This window comes from Pinus tabuliformis, chromosome 1_2, assembly GCF_031772625.1.
Source record: "Pinus tabuliformis cultivar Carrire ecotype Pingquan chromosome 1_2, CPIR1, whole genome shotgun sequence".
NCBI classification, from domain to species: domain Eukaryota; kingdom Viridiplantae; phylum Streptophyta; class Pinopsida; order Pinales; family Pinaceae; genus Pinus; species Pinus tabuliformis.
The window spans coordinates 413,493,600-413,512,898 of NC_142298.1; the positions used below are offsets into that span (position 1 = coordinate 413,493,600).

General features: G+C 31.7%; 1 pseudogene; it reads right to left on the minus strand.

Moving 5' to 3' along the window:
* Positions 1-17,794: 17,794 nt before the first annotated feature.
* Positions 17,795-18,135, minus strand: LOC149206101 (small ribosomal subunit protein uS19 pseudogene; annotated as a pseudogene).
* Between the last annotated feature and the right edge of the window lie 1,164 nt (positions 18,136-19,299).

Here is a 19,299-nt window from a genome sequence, read left to right on the forward strand (position 1 = left end):
GTTTAGACCACTGGAGAGCTGCAAAGAAAGTAATGAGGTACCTTCAAGGAACCAAAGACTACATGCTTATGTATAGACGGACGGACAACTTGGAAGTAATTGGCTACTCAGATTCTGACTTTGCTGGATGTGTTGATTCACGTAAATCAACATCAGGTTACATTTTTATGTTGGCCGGTGGAGCTGTATCATGGAGGAGTGCCAAGCAGACCTTGATTGCCACTTCCACTATGGAAGCCGAGTTCGTCTCCTGTTTTGAGGCTACTTTACATGGTGTATGGCTTAGGAATTTCATTTCTGGGCTTAGAATTATGGATTCTATATCTAAGCCATTGAGAATATATTGTGATAATTCAGCTGCTGTTTTTATGGCTAAAAACAATAAAAGTGGGAGTCGAAATAAACACATCGACATTAAGTATTTAGCTATAAGGGAACGTCATAAAGAAAAGAAAGTGGTCATTAAGCACGTCAGCACTGAGTTAATGATTGCTGATCCTTTGACTAAGGGCATGCCACCGTTTAAATTCAAGGATCATGTATTGAATATGGGACTTGGTTCCATTATGTAGTTTTTCATTGTATGGACAATGTTATTTTAATGAAATTCTTAATTATTGTGATGTTTTTTCTCATATTTATGTGCACCTTAAGTTGATTTGAGAAAATTCATTTAAGAAGGACCAAGAATAAACATAAGGTTTATTCATTAAGAAATTGTTGCCACATAAATTATAATAAGAATAAATGCATAGTAATACATGGAAGATAATACTCGTCATTAGAGGACTTATCACCATGATTCATGTATCTATTACTTAATACAGATTATCAATGGTTTTTAAGTTGAGACATTAAGTTTGGAAGTATGGACCAAGTGGGAGAATGTTAGCTCCATTAAGTTTTGCACAATTGCTGCCTACAATTATGGAATTGCAGTCTTTCCTTAACTTATGGAAACCAACTACAGTAGTTTCCTTAAGTTAAGAAAAGAAACTGCAATTACTAAATTTATTATTAGGAGCTACTATAGTGGTCCATCACTTTGATTCTAGTTCTCTGCCTTGATTTGTGGACATCTAACACATAGCTATTAGAAGCTTGATGGAAGCTTAGCTATATGTTCATCTGTTTGGTCCCCAAGCTCATCTCTCAATCCCCTTCAGTTTTACACCATCTAGCTGAGATAGCAGAGCTTGGAAGTGCCTTCAGATCAGCTGCATTCTTTTCTTTTTGCTTGGGCAGCTGGAGCGTGGTTTTTCAGAAGGAAATTGCGACAAGAGTTTTCACCAATGGCTGGAGGTAATTCGTATCCCTGGGCATTAAGTTTCAACGATTCTTTTCAGTTCTTTCCGCATATAGAATCACTGTTGAAACTGTAGAATCTCTTACAGATACTTGAAGTAAGCTGGGCATTAAACAATAACTCGACAACTCTCATCATTGAACCAACCATCGCACAATAAATAATGATGAAAACAACATGGGTACACTAATATTCACGACAAACGTTGTGAGAAAAAATATTCAGATAAACGGAACAAAACATACAAGCAGCATGCGAAGCCCTAAGCATTGTATAGAATCAATGGTGAAGAGAACAGGAAAGCAAATGTGGTTGTGCCAAGGTTATGAAGGTCGAGCAATGGAATAGAACCGATAGAAAACTGAACATAAACGATTTTCCTTGCCACCTAACATGTGGCGTTATAGCTCTTCCAATGCAAACAATTCATGATGGGGAAAGCAATTAATTGATTAAAAAATGTTTATATTGTGTTGGAATGTAAATCATCCCAATCGACATCATATTTCATCCCTCCAAAAATTGTTTAAATTTTTTAAATGTGATTGCGCAATGTGAAGGACACCCAATCGATCCATAAATCGTTTCAATTTTTTAAATGTGGTTGTGCCATGTGAAAGACACCCAATCTCTCCGATGCAATTTTATTTAAAATTAAAAAAAAATAGCGTATATTCTCCGTAGGTCACTTCATGTTCCCTCGCTGCATGTCGACTGCATGTCCCTAGATATGCTTCTCATACGAAGCATATTCTCTCCCCATTTAGTCTCATAGATCCAATTGTTTTTATTAAAGGAAGTCAACGTTAGCTCTTCCACCCCAGTTGAAATAGGGGAGCCTTTGGTTAAAAATTTTGATATAAGTTAGTTTCGCAGATGTAGATTCCTTGACCCAATGTTTCGCATTCAATTTATAAACAATTCAGATACATCCATTGAAATTATGTTTAATTTGAAATTTACAAAAAAAAATTGTTTGGAATCTAAAATATTTCAAATTTTTTAAATATATTTTTAATTAAATATTTGTAAAATGATTTTCTAAAAGGAAAAATTATATATCTTTAAAAACATGAATATTTCCACGTCAAAGTTTTAATATTTGAAAATATTAATTTAATATAGTTTTATTATAAATTTTGTTATCATGCCATATAAAAAACATCATTAAATGTAATATTAATATTAGAAAAAAAATATTAATATATGATAATATTAATATGAAGTAGTGTAAAATTAATATTAATATTATTATTAAATCTAATATTAATATATTATAATATTAATATGATGTAGTTTAACTTAATTAAGAAATGACTTTTTTCACGTCTATTTTTTTTGGTTAATTTTAATCAAAATCAGAGATTTTTTTTAAAGCTTGAGTTTAAATTGTTTAATTTGCATAATTTGAGTTCCCTAAGGGTTTTTCATGGTGTTGAATGCATTTATCCATTCAAAATTGCATCCTAAATAACAAAAATGCTTGAAATTGTATTGTCAAATTTTGGTGAATTTAGGTGAAAAAGGCTATTTCGCCTATAAGTTAGATGAAATAGCTTTTTTCACCTGACTATGCCATATTAATATTATTAGATTTAATAAATTTGAATTAGGAATTTGAGGAAAAGTTTGAAATGAAAATGAAATTATAGTCTAAAAATAGTCTATGGAACCACCAATTCTTTCTTTTCTTCTTTTGTAATTCAATCATTTTTTTATTCAAATTGATGATGACGTCGCACGACCTTCTAACAGTCCCCTCGCTGAAAAGACAATGCCAAGGAACCCATGGTATCACATCACATTCCAAAATGAAATATTTTTATGATTCCAATGCCCCATACATGCAAAATGTACACTCTCATTCTTCCCAAGCTTCTTTATGTTTTTTCCATCATCCTATTTCATACCTAAATTGATGTGAGCTAGTTCATAATTAAGCAATAGGAACTTTTTCCCTCTGAGGAATGCTAGTTCCAATGTACTATTTTTTTTGTAGATCACACTTATGGTTGAATTCTTCAATATAGTACTCTTTCTTTCTACCCAACCCTTTTCCCCATATATGTTTACAAAACTTCTCCATAACAAACTTCTTTAGGTCCTTGCTATTTGTGGGACAATCATCGAGGTAAATATTCCATTTTTTCATCCATGTGTATTTTTGTTTCATCCATTTTGTTTTCATTCATGCCTTCATTGAAGATAACACCAGCTTAGATCCATCTAACACTGGATCTATCATGTGTCGAGAGGGATCAGATCCCTCGGGGTGCAAACCTTATTTTTGGTGTGTAGAACTTGATGAAATGTTTGCACCTGAGATATTTGATCCCTCTTGGTGCATGATAGATCCAGTGATAGATGGATCTAAGTTGGTTCGAGTTGAGTGCAACAATGTCACATTTTTGGATTATCATTATTATGTATATGTTTGAGATAAACTTCAAAATTCACATTATATTTTCTTTGTTTAGCATGACCATATCATCCTCTTCTTTAATTTAGTCTATATTGCTTCCCTTGAATGGTTTGAACGTTTGTATTTGGATGCTTTGAGTGGTTTGTGTGTTTATGCATTTGGATTTGGATGGTAATTTTTTGAATGTTATAGTTGTTGTGTTATTAGTTTATATGGGTATGTAATTGTTTATTAGTAATTAGTTGGTGATGTAGAAGGGAAACAATCTTGTCAATAGTTTGCAGGAGGATTGACACTGCACATTTATTTAATTTAATTTTATGTTTGACAAATTTTGACAACTAAATAATTCTAAATAATGTCCATCCAATTATTACAAAATATATCTTAAAGAGCAGTTTTAATAATTTACTGCACATATATTAGTCTTGAAATAATTTGTTTCTTTGCTAATGTTTGAAATAATTTAATATTTCCTCAAGAATATTTTGATGATTTTTTTTAATCTATAGTCTATCTTACAAAGTCAAGAAATAATTTATTTTTGAATTTTTTTAATGAGTGGCTAGATTTATAAAAATTTTATGTTATTTAACAATTATCACATCTCCTTCAAGAATATTTTGATTTTTTTTGAATGTTTAGAAATATATTTTCCTTCTATAAATATTTTGAATACATTGTTGCATTCAATTATCTATTAGTAATTTTGAATATATGTGATTTTGAATATATTTTATTTTTTGAATATATATAATTGTCTATTAGTAATTAGTTGGTGATGAAGCAAGGAAACGATATTGTCAATGATTAATTTTCACTTTGGAGGAGGATTGATTGTGCATATATTTTTCATTTAATTCTAGGTATCACAACTTTTGACAACTAATTATTTCTTAATAGTGTCCCTCTACGTATTACTAAATATATCTTGATTTTTTTTAAATAATCTACAACCTCAAGATTAACAATATCTAATGCATCTAATGCAAACAACCAAACAGGATTAGAAAACATCTACATTGAAATCAATGCTTCTAATTTATGAATTCAAATGAGATTAGAAATCAACATCTACACTAAATCAATGCACCTAGTGCAAACAATCATATAGGGTTAGAAATCCACATCTACACTTAAATCAACACATCTAGTTCAAGCAATAAAATAAGATTATAAATCCACATCTACATTGAAATCAATGCATCTACTGAAATAAATCAAATATAGTTAGAAACTAACATCTACACTCAAAAAAATGCAACTAGTGCAAGCAATCAAATATGATTAGAAATCATCATCTACACTTAAATCAATGCATCTAGTGCAACAAATCTTCTTCCCTCTCTCTTCACTCCATCTAATCTTGAAAAATATTTTTAATAATTTACAGAGTCAAGATTAACAACATATAATCCAAGCAATCAAATAGGATTAGAAACCATCTACATTGAAATCAATTCATCTAATGCAAACAATCAAATAAGATTAGAAACCAACATCTGCATTGGAATCAATGGAAATAGTGCAAGTAATCAAATATAATTCGAAACCAATATCTACACTGAAATCAATGCATCTAGTGCAAGCAATCAAATACGATTATATCTACGTTGAAATTAATACATCTAGAGAAAGAAATCAAATAGGATTAAAAATCAACATCTATAGTGAAATCAATACCTCTAGTGCAAGTAACCAAATATAATTAGAAATCGACATCTACACTAAAAATCAATGAATTTATTGCAAGAAATAAAGTAGGATTAGAAATCATCATCTACACTGAAAGCAATGCATCTAGTGTAAGAAATATTCTTCCCTCTCCCCCCCCTCCCTCTATATCTATATCTCCCTCCATCTCTCCTTCTTTGTCTCTCTATCTCAGCCCCCCCACACACACACACACACTCTATCTCCATATCTATTTATATATCCCACCCTCTCTAACTCTCTCTTCTTCCCTCTCTTCACATCCCATGTATATCTTTATCTCCCTCTACCTCTCCTTTCTCTCTATATCACACCCAAAACATACACACACTTTCTCCATATCTATATATCTCTCCCTCCCTCTTCCTCTCCCTCTCTCTTCGACTTCACTCACTCTCCCCCCCTTTTATCTCTCTTCCCTCTTACTCTCCTCTCACCCTCTCGCTTTCTCTCTCTCTCCACCTTTGTCTCTCTATGTATTTATTCTTACCTCCCTCTCTCTTTCCCTCCAGCTCCATCTCTCTCTCTCCCTCTCTCCTACCTCTCAAGTCATCTCTCTCTTCCTTCCTATCTCACCTCCCTCTGTCTCTCCCCACCCACTCTCTCTCTCTTCACCCTCCAACTCTTTCACTATCTCCCTCCCTCTCTCCTTCTCTTCCCCCTTCCTTCCATCTCTCCTTCTTTGTCTCTCTATCTAACCCCAAAACATACACACTCTCTCTCCATCTCTCCCTCGTCACTCCCTTCGCTCTCTCCACTTTTTTGTCTCTATGTCTTTCTTCTTCACTCCCTCTCTCCCTCTCCATATCTATCTCTTTGTCCCTCCCTCTCTATCCCTACCTCTCTCTCTCTCTCTCTCTCTCTCTCAATTCCTCTCTTTGGTCCTTCCTCTCTCCCCCTTTCTCTCCTGCCTCCATCTCTCTCCCCCATCCCTCTCTCGCTCTCTCTACCCTCCAACCTTGTCCTTCTCTCCCTCTCCATGTTTGTGGGTCCTCCTCTCTCTCCTACCCTTTTCTCTCTCTCCATTTTATCTCCATCTCTCCCTTGTCACTCCCTCTATCTTTCCACCTATATCACTTTGCCTTTGTTCTTCCCTCCATACATATATAGAGTTTATATATATATATATATATATATATAACAAATTGAAAATTGTATTAATCCAAATTTAATAGTATTAATATTAATATTTTCACATTAATATTAGATTTATTGATGTTTTTTATGAACAAAATTTATAACAAAACTACATCAAATTAATATTTTCAAATATTAGAACTTTGATGTGGAAATATTTATCTCTTTAAAGATTTTAGTATATCATATATGGTTTTTCCCTTTAAAGATTCATTTTACAAATATTTAATTAAAAGAAGTATTAAAAGATTTTGGAGCAAGATTTTAGATTCTTTGTGCTAAATTAACCTTTTTCCTTTGATTTAAGAGATGGTATTGGCTTTAGTAAAGAGTAAAGATGTTTAAATTTTTACCTAATTTGGAATTTTAATGTAGTAAAAAAAAAATTGTTAAAAGAAATTTTATGATGACATAATTTATTATCCATTCAAATTATATATAATAATATATAGTTATATTTTAATAATTAATGTTAATCCATTAATAATATTAAAAAGTTATATATAATTAAAAATTCAAGCTATATAATTTTAGATTCAACTTAATATTTTGAAAAAAATTAGTAAAAGAAAAAATTATTTTTTGAAGAAATGACATAGACATTGGGGTATATACTGGGTTGTTTGTTCAATTCTTTTTAGATATCTTATAAGCTATACCATAACAACTCTTTCAATTGGAGTTGTTTTTGAATTTTCCCAATTTGTTTCTATTTTGATCTCTCCATGATAAATTCAAAATTAAATAGATTTAAATTAATTTATATATATATATATATATATATATATATATATATATATATATATATGTTGCATGAGTTTCTAGAACGTGGGAACGTTGGGAACTTGGGTACGCTTGTCGCGAACGGCTAGAGGTTTCCTCAAAATTTACAGGAAACGGCTAATCGGGAATGGTAATATTATGTAATAAAAAAAATAAAAAATAAAAAAAATATAATTATATAATAATCAAAATTAATATTAAATCAAAATAAATATTAAATCAAAATATTCAAATATTAAAATCAATTTAAATATATAATCTCTCTTATATATAAATATATTCTCTGGGTGTCTCTCTTCGTGAGTTTCTCCCTTTTATATATATAAAATATTAAAATGTCAAGTTCATTATTAGTTCTCTGAAACATGGCCAATATTTGAAACAATCTGCCTTAAAAATACAAAGGAACAATTTTACCTATGTTTCTCTAGTTATTCTTATGAGAAAAAGTAAAGCGACTCTAACGGTTAAGCATTGACTGCCACATACAATATGCACACAATCTTCTGCGATACATATGCATAAACGAAAAAAAATACTCATCAGATATCGCCCTTACATTGAGGTGTCACATGCTTCCTTAACCCATCAAGGGATTGCTCCAGTTTCTCAATTAAGGATATAGATGTTAAGGATGTCTTTGGCCTTTCTTCCTGCGAAGGTTTCAAGAAAGCCTCATGTGTGTGAAGTTCAACATATTTGTCTACATGCTTTGTATTCCCCAACCCCAGGGAACGCGGGAACTCCAAAAAAAAACAGTCTTCAAAGCTCCCGGAACTTTCCCAAGCTCCCATTGCAGCTCCCACAAAAAAGAGAACGTTCCCATACAGTTCCAAAGCTTCCGGGAGCGTGGGAACCACTGGAACCGGTTTCCCACCTCTAGGCAGCGGTTGCAGTGTAACATATATATATATATATATAAATAAATAAAATTAGTATTCTCTTTTATTTTCATAATTTTTTTTTAATTTATTTGTACGATATGTACGTTGAAGATGAATGGTGAGAATGAAAACAAGATTCAAGTTGAGAAACACCAAAGATAATTGGGTGCATCAAATTTAGGAAACATATTTTTCGAAAAAAACTGCACTGTCACATCTTGGTCAGAAACAGTCCATCAAACTTTCTTGTCGTTTCCTAATATCTGTTTCAGAAATGGTTCCTAAGTACATTTCGATGGCATTTCTCTGACAGCAGTGGATATATAGAGGGAGAGCCAAGCATATATATAATTAGCGTACCTAAATGCTTAAGGGAATTAGGTGGTTAAGATTAAACGTAATCATTCTTACCAGGTCATAATGGAATACTGGATCATATATTAATAGATCATATGTTTTGAGTAATATTTTGTGAAAAAAGAAGTTAAAGGATTTTAGGCTAAGTGTTTTTTAAGTGGTTTGCTGTTTAATTGCTATGTTGTATTTATTTATATACATATTTTATGAATAATGTGTATTTTATATCATTTATACCTTATAGTAATTTAAATTGAAATTAAATTTTTATAATGTATATTTTTCAAAATTATTTTATATATTAAAATAAATATTAATTTATATTTTATATGGTTTATAATTTTAAGTATATTAATTATTATTAGACTTTAAGAAGGGTTGGTATTTATTAAAATAGCATTAAGGGAATATTTTTAAAATCAATATAATTTTGATGATTTGATGGTTAGAATGATTGGTATTGTGACAAATATTGTGAAATTGTGATCTAATTTGGTATTTATATGACATTGAAAAAAAATCATTTAAAGAATGACATATTTTATCTCCCCAATATGCTTTGGAATTGTTGAACACTGAGTCTCACTATATAGCTCATGAGAGTTTGTTCTTAGTTTAACAATGTTGATTTTCTTTCTTTTCACAAGTCAAAAAAGAAAGATCTTTTTCCTAATTTTATTTTACCTTCTAATTCCTCATCGTACCACAGATTCTTCCTAAATTTAGATTTACAATAATATTTTTATTATTATTGATATTTTGTAAAATGGCTTCTTCGTGTATTCTCCAATGGTTTAGCCAAGCCTTGGCATCTTTATGCTACTATTGCCTGAGATAATGGTGGTTTTGGTCAAAGTTTTAAGTAATTTTTTGAAGCCTTTTGTTTCCAATTTTTTTTAATTATTTTGTTCTAGTGCAATAAATACCTAATCATAACCACGCTATCAATCAAAAATTGTTTGCTTCATAGAGGATAGGGTGTTTCTTCTTGTTTTGATATTATTAGTTATAAAATTCTTTTGGAGCTACTACATCTTTCTCTAAAATTCTATAGAGATATTATATCCCATTCATATAAGATAATAGGAGTGATATGAGTATCCCATAGTTAAAGGTCTCCGAGCTTACAATTTTTATTTTTTATTTTTTGGAAGCTCATAATAAGCTTTGCACCCTCAATTTATTCATTTTCAACTTTGTTGTTCCACTTGAGCTTTTATTGAATATTGATTTTGAGATATTTGTATGAAGGAACATCCTCCAAGCTTTTTTTTCCACATACAAAAATATCATAGGTGATCCTTTTGAATAAATTATTAGAATCTTTATTTTCTTGGTCTTCATAGTCATACTTGTATTAGAGAACACGTCCTTTAGGATTTTTAGTCTTTTGTTCATTGAGATAAAGAAGTAGAATGATGACCATGCCACTGAGAGTTGGGTCAACACAACTTACATCTCTCAAACAATCCTTTAACTTGTCAATGTGTATGGGGAAAAACAACCTTACTTAACTACTACATTAATATTAATTTCTTTCAAATAACCCCTCCATGTTCTTAAACTTTACATTAGATTTATAGTACAAGCTTACTGTAACAACTGTGGACTAAGAAAAAACTACTTAGCTTATTTCAAAAGTTAATACATAATACTATTTCAAAATATTTCCTAATATTAATAAAACAACAAAAAAGGTTAATTTTTTTATGATTTATCTCTTTTAATAATAATAATAATAATAATAATAATAATAATAATTATTATTATTATTATTATTATTATTATTATTAATAATAAGATATTTTAGATTTTTTCTTTTTCAAAAATATATAATATCTTCCACTTTATATTTATTATATGATATATTTAAAATGACAAAATATAATTTACTTATTTATTTAAATATTTAAATTAAAATTTTATATTTCTTTTTTATTTTGTTGTAAATTAGCACAACTTTGTCAATTAAATGGAAGGTAAATGCCAAGAGACATCTGTTTTTAATAAGCATCAAAACACTCACTTCATCATACATTTGAAATTGCTGAAATTAATAAAATCACAAGAATTGTCCAAATTTTATATATTTTTTAAAATTATTATTATTATTGATAGAAAAAATTAATATATAAGTTAAATATATATACATTTAAAAAAAGAAGAAGATTGTAACTAAATTGTTAGATCTAAGACTTTTGTGATCCATAATGTATATAAATGTCTTTCACATTAATCAGATCATTAAATTCTTAATCATGAAGATTCACCACCACTTTTTCATGGAGATCCTTAATCTATAAAGAGGTTTTCTTACAGTACCATGGCTTCTCAGTCCATCATGCCCAAACAAACCATTACTCATTTTATATGACACTTGTTCATATGATATATTTTTTTAATTAATCAATTTAAGTAAAAGAGAAAAAAAAAAGCATAAGTACTTTTGAAATAAATTAAACAAACCATTACTCATTTTATATGACACTTGTTCATATGATATATTTTTTTAATTAATCAATTTAAGTAAAAGAGAAAAAAAAAAGCATAAGTACTTTGAAATAAATTTTAGTTTTTGATTTGTATATCTTATGAAGAATATTCTACACCAGTTAAATCCTTACCTTCCGCCTAATAATTATTGAAAATTAAATTAGCACAACCATTTAAATTAATAAACATCAAAATATGATACATTTCACATTGCTAAAATTAAAAGAAATCATAACAACTGACTAAATTATAACTTTATATTAAATTAATATTAATGATAAAAAAAATTAATATATAATTCAAACATATATACTCTTAAAAATACGTGGAACAAAATTTTAAACCATAAAGATTTAGTTCCACTTTACCATAAAGATTCTTAATCTATAAATAGATTGTCTTACAATACCATGGGCTAATATCATGGCTTATCAATACCAAATGCCCAAAAAATGATAACCTCCCTCATTTGACACTTGTTCATATAACAATTTTGTCTAGCTAATCAATTAAATTAAAAGGTTAAAAAGTGCATAACTACTTTGGAGATAAATCTCAACCTTATGAAATCCCTATTTTAAAATAAACATACCTATGAGCATAATTAAAATTCTAGAAACCCTATTTTAAAATAGGCATAAATATATTTATTTTACTCCAAATTTCACTTTATAAGTTATTGTAAACTGTGTTAATCATTTACAAAATTCCTACCATATATAAAAAAGAAAATGTTTAAAATTTTACTTAAACAAAATTTCCGTGGGAATGATGGGTAGATACCATTATAATATTATTAATTACATTTACAATTTAATTTAAACATATTGCAAGTTGTTTTTTTCTATTATAAAAGGAAAAAAAATTATATTGATATTTATTTTTATTATAAAATTAAATTATAATATTAATATTTAAAAATTAAAATTAATTTTAATTCTTAAACAAATAAGTATTTGAATTTTAAAAATAAAATAAAAAAATTATATTAAATAATATAATATATTTTATACTCGTACTTTTATTTTTTTTTTAACTTTCATGATGTAATAATTTATTTATTTTTTTAATTTCTATTATGTAATAATTTAATTATTAATGGTAATGAAAAGTGTGATAAATGAAAAATAATGATTTCTCTCAATGTTTATTATTTATTATTGAAATGAAAGTGTTAGTCTCTTAATGAGTACAACCACATTAAAAATGTTAATGTGGTTGATATAGCCAAAAATTTAAAACTATTGCATTAAAAAGAATGCTTTAGAAATGCACATATTTATCTCATTAATCATGCATAAAAAGGTTATGGGTCAACTTTAACTTGAGGAAAAAAAGAATTACACCTTATTGTAAAATAGACCATTTTCCTACATACAATTTGTTTATATATTAATTTACCCATCTAATTACAATATGAACTTATTAGAATTGGAATAATCTCAAATCCCTAGGAAATTAGTAGGTGACCAAGTGAATTTAGTTTTATTTATTTATTAAAAGTCAATGCAACTTAACAAATTTTATAAAACATTAAGATTATTGGTAATCATCCAAACGAAACATATGCTACCATATTCCTTTGAAAATCAATCGATTAAAAAAAAGTCAACAAATCTTCATCCACTATAGTAGTTTTCAAATTCAAAATTTGGTATAAAAGAATGAGTAAGCTGAGCAAAAGCAGGGATTCCATAATAAGAATGTTGTCATGACCCCAAAGTCACATGCCCACCTGCTTAAAATTTAACATTTTGTAAAATGTGTGGTCGGTTGGTGTTTGTCTGTTGTCTACGACGTTATTCTATGGAAATAGCAATAGACAAGACCTTTAAATAAGCCAGACGAAGACGAAATATATTCCAAAATGTACATTTCCGACAACTTTTTCTTGTAATTTAGCTACTTAAATTTATGTGGTTTTTTATTCAAATTTCAGTAATATCAACCTCGCCCAAGCACTAAAAATGGAGGCCGCAAAACTAGATAGTGTTGCTAGAGTTCTATAATCCTCGCGTAGAACCTAGCAAGCAACTTCTTTCAAAATATAATTATATAATTTAATTCCTTTGAAGTTGTATATGTAGGGTTAATGGGCTTGCTTTATATAAAAAAAAAAAAAAAAAATCATTTACTTGGATTTTTATTCAAATTTCAGTAATATCAACCTGGCCAATCACTAAAAATGGAGGCCACAAAATTAGATAGTGTTGTTAGAGTTTTATAATTTTCCATAGAATTTAGCAAGCAATCTATTTCAAAACATAATCAATATAGATTTATTTTAAATATGGATCTAACATGATCCGAGAGGGATCCAGTTTCTTCATGTGCAATTTGAGAAAAATTTCAACTTTGCTGACGAACGGATAGGGTTACATATCACTCTCGGCTCAATTATATAATTTAATTCCTTTGAAGTTGCATATTTAGGGTTCATGGGGTGGTTTATATTAAAAGAATTATTTTTTCATTATTTTGATGAAAATTTTGAAAATAGAAACAAAGTTTGAGCATAGAAGTGAATTTGGATATTAAGCCCTATCAAGGTGAGATATATGTTTTAAAATTTATATCATTGGTTGTAGTAGTTAGAGGTTTATTTTAATGTGCACTATATAGAGGAGGAACATAAAATTTCATTTGTTTATTTGAAATTAGAGGGTCATTCTCTGAGCTAGCGGGAAAACCACACATAAACCCTTAGGTTGAAGGGGGGTCCTCTAGTAACTATGTAGGGGGATTCTAAAACTCTCATAAAGTCCCCATTCTACCCTCTTGAGTATGTAGAGGACCAATGAATTTGGTGGCATTACTTCAAGTAGATACACGGGAAGAGTGTATAGAAGTACACCACAAAATTTAGGAAGATGGCAATAATGTTGGGTATCTCTCCTAAGAACCTAAATGTACTCCTCAAGTATTTGGGGGATCTATATATCCATCTTCAAAAGAAATTTGATGTTTTTAAAACCTAGAACAATGTATGAGACTTATATATAGACACAATAGCTAGAAAACATAGACCAAAAGAAAGGGAAATCATGTGGTTCAAAGCAGAAGGAACACTAGGAAGCTCTCAAGGAGGGGAACAAGAAGTGGAAAGTGGGGAAGGACAAGAAGGCAACAACCACAAGACACTAGTGAAAAATCCCTAGTAGACACTACAATATTGATGGTAAGAAAAAGAAAGTGTTGGAAATTGCATCCATACCTCAACCGGGAGAACAATAAGGTTGGTGTGAAGAATAAAAATCTCATAGCCACAAATTTGAGAAATAGGTGGAAACTAGCTCAGACACAGATGATATTTTTTTTGTATGTTAATGCAGAAATGGGTGAATATTAATATCCTTTAACAATAACAAGAGAACGAGATGGAAAAACTCTTCAATATAAAGGTACGACTCAAGAAGAAAAGAATTGTGCTTCACTCAACTCAGGATCACAGGAGAATCTCATAGTAGTGGATCTAGTAAAAAAAATTGGATTGTATATTAATGAACATCATAGCCATATCCATTATGACAGGTCAACAAGGAGGGAAAGACAAAGGTAATCGAATAGGATAAAATTAAACTTGTTATCAATGCCAATTTTATCTATGAAGTAGAATTGGATGTAGTTCCACTTGATGTTTGTGGAGTTGTGTTTGGGATTCCCTATATGCACATGAAAGATGAAATATTCATGAAGAGATACAACTAGTATGACCTCATCAAGGATAGAAAATACTTCCTCATCAATGCGCACAAGTGAAAGTCAAAGATCAATGAAAGCAAAGGCATCCCTTAAGGCTTTCACTAAGGAACATAAACAACAACTCAAAAAGTCGCTATAAGTATACATAATATTGTTCCAGGAGTTAAAAGGCTACCACCCTAGAGGAAAGTGGAGAACAAGAGCCAAATGTTGTCATAATCTGGCACTACCAAAAATTAGATTGTAAATGAGGTGAAGAATCAATTTTAGCAATAGTTGGAGCATGGTATTACTTGACCAAGCACCTCACCATGTGGGTCACCCATCATAATTGTGCCAAAGAAGGATGGGACTTGTTGAATCTGAATTGATTACAAGGAGTTAAAAAAATTATGCTAAATAACAAGTACACCTTTCATAGGATTAATTGCCTATTAGACCAACTACAAAAAAAAAATTATTTCACTTAACTCGATTTAAAATTAGGGTGTCAACAAGTTCAATTCAAATAAGAAGATAGTTAGAAGAATATCTTCAAAACTAGACAAGGTTTGTATGAGTGGTTAGTCATGCCATTTGGTTTACACAATGCATTGACTATGTTCATGAGATTAATGAATGATATATCAATCCCATATCCAAATTCATGTATTATTGCTTATTTGGATGATATACCCATATATAATGTTACCTAGGAGGAGCACATATCTCATTTGATTCAAGTGCCAAAGACATTGGAGAAGCACTAACTAATAGAAAATCTCAAGAAGTGTGAGTTTTCACAACAATCACTGGTGTATATAGGCTATGTTATTAGTGGAGGGAAGCTTAAATAGATCTTACAATGATGGACACCATCATGAAGTGGCTAGTGCCTACAAATGTTTTAAAGGGTAGGTTTTTTTTGTTGGGTAACACAATAAATGGGAAAATTCATAGCTTCACTTTCAATAGTAGCCACACCAATCCATGACATAAAAACGAGTGGTAACAATTTCATATGGGGCGAGGGTTAGTAGAAATCCTTTACAGAGTTGAAGAAGAAAATCAGTCAAGCATCAATACTTGCATTGCCAAACTTGTAACAAAAGTTCAAAGTGGAGATAGATGCAAGTGGATATGTTATGGGAGTGGCCTTGATGCAGGGAGTAATATCTACGTGCTACCAGTTTTAAGTGTTTCATGGGATGATTATCAACTACCATACCTATGACAAGGAGACTTATGCCTTGATACAAATTTTCAAAAAATGGAAACATTATCTGATGGGAAAATTGGCGACAATCATCCATAGAAACCATTAACAGTTAGTAATTGCATTCTCAAAGTAAGTTATAATAGAGAAGACATTACAAATAGATGGGGTTTTAACAATAGTTCCATTTAGTGGCTAAGTACAAAAAAGAATACATAAACAAGTTGGCTGACATACCTTTAAGGCCATCCACTTCAAAAATAATAGTTTTGGGAACTCCAATGCACAAGGACCCTTTCACTCATGATGCATACAAAGAGCCATATGCATGGGACACAGACTTAAGAGAGATATATCAACATGTATAGGGCTAGAGTCATGTGGATAATAATGATAAAAAAAATTGGCTATCATCTTTAGACTGGGCCATTGTATAGGTTGGGCATGTTATGTGTTCCTAAAGGTGAGCAACTACAACTAATTATAGAGTCTCACACATCCAAGGTTGCAGGGCATTTTGGTATTGGGAATACAATTTCAAATTTGCAAAGGAATGTGTACTAGCCCAAGATGTAAGAATATGTAGCTCAGTTCATGAGAGGATGTATGCTTTGTTATTTTAGTAAGCCTAATAATAGGAAATATGGTCTATATCATACCTCACCTACACCAACTCATCTTTGGGAAAGCATTTTGATAGACTTTGTGGGAGGTTTAACAAAAAATAGGAAGGGCATGACTACATGTTCATGGTAGTTGACCGGTTCAACAAGTTGTGTTTTCTCATGCCCTGTAAAAGGAGCATCATAGGAAAAGAAGTAGCAAACTTGTTGGACACCTAATCCTAAAGGGTTAGCGTGGAAGTTGAATGGACAAAGCAGTCCAAGAGACCTTGGGATCTGAATCCCAAGAGTCACCTATTGTACTATAAATGTACATCTTTTGTTAATAAAAATTGAACTAACTGATTTATCTTCCTATTGTCTTGCTATCCATGTCTGTTTAACATGGTATCAGAGCGGGCGAATTCTGGCCCTACTCATATCTGAGCCACTTGTTTTGTGGTCTCTATGTATATGTCATTTGTGCAGACATTCCAGTACTGCCCATTACCTATAAAGCTCCATTAATTGTTTGCCAGAAATCTGCTGACTCATGGCTATTTTAATCCTCTCTGCCTGACCCTTGAAATCATACCTGCGCTCTCTCTCTTCTGCGTTACTTGCTGTCCTGACAATTCAAATTCCTAACTGTGCATTGTCGAGTTTGTGAAAATCTTTACTCTTGCATTAATGATTGAATTTGGTGGGTCTGCGGTGCATTGAGCGTTTGTAACGCCCTTTACCTGCTCAGAGCTATTCGACCTGACTCTCCACAGTCGCTGCTCACCTCTGACCATAACGCACTACGTTTTCCAGCGCTACCTCTGCCCCATTACTGCATCAACAGCCAATGATGCAAAATGTTGTTTGTCTTGTGCAAGGATTTTGGAACTGAGTGTTGTCATTACAATATTCATCAGGTCGGACCGGAAGGATTCTAAATTTGCCTTATTGTCTCAAACCCTGACGGATTTTCATTTTTTCTGGGTGCTGTTGAGTCCATTTTTCTGAATTTTCATTTTTGCAAGAACTCTTTCTGCCAACCTTGGACTGAAAAAAAAAAAAGGCTGGGTGTGGCCCATAGCTCTTTTGCTTGTTCATATCCTTAAGAAATTTTTGTGGTGGTGCTTGATTTTTGCCAGCGGCTGTTCATAATCGTTTTCCTCCTTTCGAAGTTCATTTTCACGGAAGATGCATGTCCTATACAATACATGTTCTCCGTGACCTATAAGTGATCATGTGAGTTCGTACAGGTTCTGGTTTCTCACCAGAAGGAGCTTCTAGCTTCGCTTTTCGAAGCTTCTTGATCAAAGCCATAGGTTGTCTCTTCAGCCCTCGATGGAACCTTCGACGAGCACGGGCTGGGAAAAGTTTGCAAATATCATCTGAGGTCATGTCCAGAAGAGCATCGAGATCGACCCCGCGGTACGAAAACTTCTTAAACGTCCTCCTTTTGGGCTGGGCGGCGGTCACATCTCCATCTACGTCCGCCATGGTTGAAATGGTATCGAAAGACCACCTCACAGTCAATGGATAAACGCCGCGGCTGTTCATAATACAACAGGCTCTCGCAACCTTCGTGCACCAATTTCCTTCAAACGATTATGCTGGCGAAGAAAAAGAATGGATCCAGGCTGCGTTCCCACCATAATCCACTGTTCTGAGCCTCTTGCTATCACGAACAACACCCATGTTGGTTCTGGAAGGCAACATTCTGCAAAATTGTGCAAAGATGGAGGATTCTCATCATGATGGACAGGGGATTGGATTCTTGAGATACACTAAAGAATAAGTCTTGAATAAGTGCAGAGCACCAGTTCCAAAATAGAATTCTACATTAATTCGATATCGTTGAAGATTCACTGAAGTGTTTTATGATATATTACAGCTTTTGTACAGCAAAGTTTCCTCTTTAAAGTTTAAACTTTGAAATGAACCCTGTGTGTAGCTTCAAGCTTATTTAAAATTGCAAGGTGTTCTAAATTGAAGTTCCGCCAGTTATTCTCACCATCGTCAAGACAAGGAAGCCCTACCAAAGGCTACATTAGGTCGACTTTGAACTGTTCATAGAGCGTGAAAGTGTACAGAAAAAGGGGATCTCCCTGGACATGAGGTTTGTATGGTATAATTTGATCCTCTTGGTAGATGTCGAAATCTTTGCGCAGTGGAACAACCCAGTGTAGATATTCTCCAAGTTCTGGGAATTTTTTAGTGTGTTATAACTAGAATAAGGTGAGAAGGATTCCAGTCCTCATCCTCTAAGGTGGCAACTGGAGGTGACTTACACAAACAATTTTGATGCTACCGAAAAATCCATTGTGACTCGCAGCGCTGAGATACAATTGTTGTGCTTATGATTGCAAAGGAAAAATCAGGCCAAGTTTCAGGGATAGAAGGCTGAAATAATAAATGAATCGTAGTACTATTTCTCAAAGGTGAGCTGTGTATTTATCAGCTAAAATAATGGCGGTAAAAGGCAGGAATTTGCATAGGAACCAAGGCTTGTCACTACTCAGATTTATGGGTTTTTCAGTGTGAAGTCTGAGTCTTTTTCAGCATTTTTCTTAATGCTTGGGTACAGGCTAAGGTTGCAGTAGGAGCAGGCTGAGATTTTTGGGTCAGTAAGCCCAGAAAAGAGCAGTCTACCTGCGAGAAAAACTGTGTTCTTGAGTGTATATCAGCTCATTGTTTAGGGAGGAAACACT